Genomic DNA, 3,706 nt, shown 5'->3' on the forward strand with positions numbered 1-3,706 from the left:
TTGTTTATGCGACCTTAACTCTGTTCTCTTTTAGCAATCCATCATTATGTCCTGTTCACACACATACATTTACTTTGCCAAACCCACAACTGCTGAAAGGTCAGGCTCCACACCTCCGACCCATTCACTCTAACCCACAGGATTCCAGGCAACATTATTAAAGGACAAACAGAGGAGGGAGGGAAGTCGTCCATGCCACCTTCCCTCTGTTCCTCTGAACCTGGCAGTGGCCAATACGAATTATTTGCATACACCCCAGGTAGTCAGTGTGTTAGATGTACCTATACTAAATGGTGGAAGCAATAGTTGGCCTGCTTGGTAAAGGTGTGTTTACTTTGAGGCGGTACCGGATTTACCATGGCGCCAGTGGCCATGGCCGGATTTACGATGGTGCTGGGCCCACAGTCCAGAGGGGCCCCGGCCTGGCCACTCTTCCCCCACCCTGGCCACTCTTCCCCCACCCCCCGCTCTCTCCTGTGGGGCCAGAAGCTTGATGCTCCTGGCTCCTGGGGCTCCTGCTGCAGCAGGGTAGGTTTCACCAGCAGCCAAGTTCCTCCCCCGCCTCTTCCCCCAGTGTGCTACTTTCTGCCCCCCCCCCCCACATCTCCCTGCCGCCGATCAGCTGTTTGCCAGCACAGGGAGGGGGAGGAGCGGGACCGCAGCATGCTCACTGCTCCGGGAAGGAGACAGAGAAGAGGTGGAAGCGGGCCCTTGGGGAAGGGGGTGGAATCGGGGCATACCCCCTCCAGCCCCCTGCCGTGAGCACCCCCACACCTCCAGCCCTCTGCCCTGACCCCTGCACCCCCCGACCTCTGCACCCCCCTCACACACCCTCAGCCCCCTGACCTGACCCCTGTATCCTCTCACACCTCCCCAGCCCCCTGCCCTGATTCCTGCACACACACACATACCCAGCCTCCCCACACCCCATGCCCTGATTCTTGCACCCCCCCATCCCCACCCCCAGCCTGAGCACCAAACAGGAGCTCCTGCACCCCCCCCCCACTCCCACATTCCCACTTGCACTGCTCACACCAAACAGGAGCTGCCCCAGGTAAGTGTTCCACACCCCAGCCTCCTGCCCGAACCCTGAGCCCCCTCCCTCATCCTAGCTCCTGGCCAGACCCCACACCCCAAGGTTTTTTTACATTTTGTTTATACAGCACTCTTATCCAAAGCACTTTACAATAGTTAGCTAATGGTACAAACAGTATTTGGAAAGATCATTAAGTGTTCCGCTGATCTGAACTGTGCAGAACTGTGCAGAACTGTGTACTTTTAGGGATTTTAATTTTGTTTTAACCAATAAAACACACACCACCCATTAAGAAAAATGAAGTCTGTGTTTATCCAACACACACTAGAAAAACACCAGTAATGGTTACTCAATTTATGTTGACTTCACCTCTTTCTCAGCATGGTTTGTTTATATAGGCAATGCCCTTGCTCCTGGGCTTGTACCTAAAGGCATATCTCCAGGGAACAGTAATGTGAACCACAGGGCTGTGATTTTGAGAGGACCCTAACATGTTGCATATTAATTGGTCTGTGAAGACCCTGCTGGTGCACACTAAAGGTTCCCTAGCACACCATTACATAGTGCTGTTTGAAACAATATTATATCCCAGCACGCTAGGGAGCAAATGCACTACATGCTAAATGAGGGGTTCAGTAACAAGCATGCAAAGCTTAAACTAACATGTCAGTCATTTCTTATACATATAATAAAAATTAAAGTAGATCTTATTTAGACAAGAATTTTGGGGAAAACCTGGGGGAAAAAAATCTTCTATTACAGCATGAAAGAAAAAGCACTGAAAATCCCCAATTTTTGGGCATCTACATAAGTAAAAAATTGCTAAAAATACTGGCCGCCCAATGAAGTTAATAAATACTGAAAAATAAATGATACATTATATAAATAGCAGGACCCAGGGATTTTATTACAAAGGGTATCATCGTTAGCAAACTGGGTTATGACAGCAGTCTAACCATGTATAATCTGCATGCACTGCAGGTAAAGTGAGGGCAGCTGGTGTCAGGTGTAGCTGTACTGAATGATGGAGGCAGAAGTTAGCTCTGCTTGGTAGAGGTGTATCTGTGAGGTCTATGGATTACTATGAGGCTTGTGACAGAGCTGTGATTGTGACAGGAGGAGATTTGTTTTTCACCTTCTTGTGTCTGAGGACAGTCAAGAGTTACATGTGTACTTTCAGGATTCAGCATGCCTTTCTTTGGAGAATAGTGTAGGTTATGTTAGTAGAAGGGCATAGGGCCTTTATTACGAAGGACACTGTCTGCAGTGAGACGGAATAGGAGAGGATTCTAATGCTTTAACAATGGTAAAGTAAAAGTGCAGGTTGACCTAGTATCCTGTAAGTGGAAGGGAGCTGTAAATGGCTGAAGTGGTTCTTCAATTGTTCAAGTGTGGTTGTCTGTCCAGGCAGTTGGTTAAGTGTGCGAGCATACCATCAGGATCATACCATCTAGAATCTCCTGAATCTTATATCACCAAGGGTCAGTGGGAATATGTGGTAAGTGCATCTGAAGGCATTGCTCAAAAAGGGTATAGGGAAGGTAGCATCAGTCAGTGGCTCTCAACCTTACCAGACTGCTGTATCCCTTTCAGGCATCTGATTTGTCTTGAGTACACCCCAGTTTCACCACACTTAAAAACTACTTGCCTACAAAATCATACAAAAATACAAGTGTCACAGCACACTGTTACTGAAAAATTGCTTACTTTCTCATTTTTACCATATAATTATAAAATAAATCAATTGGAATATAAATATTGTACTTACATTTCAGTGTATAATATAGAGAGCAGTATAAAGAAATCATTGTATGAAATTTTAGTATGTACTGATTTTGCTAGTGCTTTTAATATAGCTTGTTGTAAAACTAGGCAAGTGTCTAGATGAGTTGATGAACCCTCAGGAAGACCTCTGTGTATCCCCAGGGGTATACATACCCCTGGTTGAGAACCACTGGCATAAGCAACTGTCCCCCTACCCCTTTTTGTCCTTTAATAATATTAGCTGGAATCCTGTGGATGACAGTGAATGGGTTGTAAAAGGAGGTGAAGATCTTGTACATTTTCAGCAATTGTGGGGTTAGGAGAGTAAAGGTACATGTAGTAACAGGGCATATTGGGAGTGCTGCAGAAAGAGGGCATCTTAACTTTGCATTTCCTGGTATTCAGAAGTTTGAGATTTGCTCCACTCAGTATTCTGCACAGGAACAACATACCACCAAAGAGCCTTAACTCTGTAGTAACATAGGATTTTTTGCCATTGAATTTCCTAGTTTTTTTTTTTTTAATTAGGAAAAGATATGTTGTTGGTTGGAGTTAGTAGTCATTCAGGCAATTGTACATATTTCCCACAATTTGCATATCACGCCAAGCAGCTTCCCCTCTACTTCCACACCAACCGCCAACCCATAAGCAGGGCCTCACCAGCCCTGCTTCGACATACCTCCTCAGGCATGTTCCTGACCTATTCACTGCATTCTTCCCCTACCTGGCCTCCTCACCACTAATGTACCCAGCTGCTCCCGCATCCCATGCCACACACGAGCAGGGAACTCATCTTCCTGAAGTCTTCTCTTCTTGGTATACAAACACATTTAGTGCTGTTACTTCCCTCCATCCCACCCTCCATAACGTGCTTGGAGTGAAGGACAACTATGTTACAGTGGAATG

Source organism: Chelonia mydas, chromosome 2 (assembly GCF_015237465.2).
Source record: "Chelonia mydas isolate rCheMyd1 chromosome 2, rCheMyd1.pri.v2, whole genome shotgun sequence".
In the NCBI taxonomy this organism is placed as follows: Eukaryota; Metazoa; Chordata; order Testudines; family Cheloniidae; genus Chelonia; species Chelonia mydas.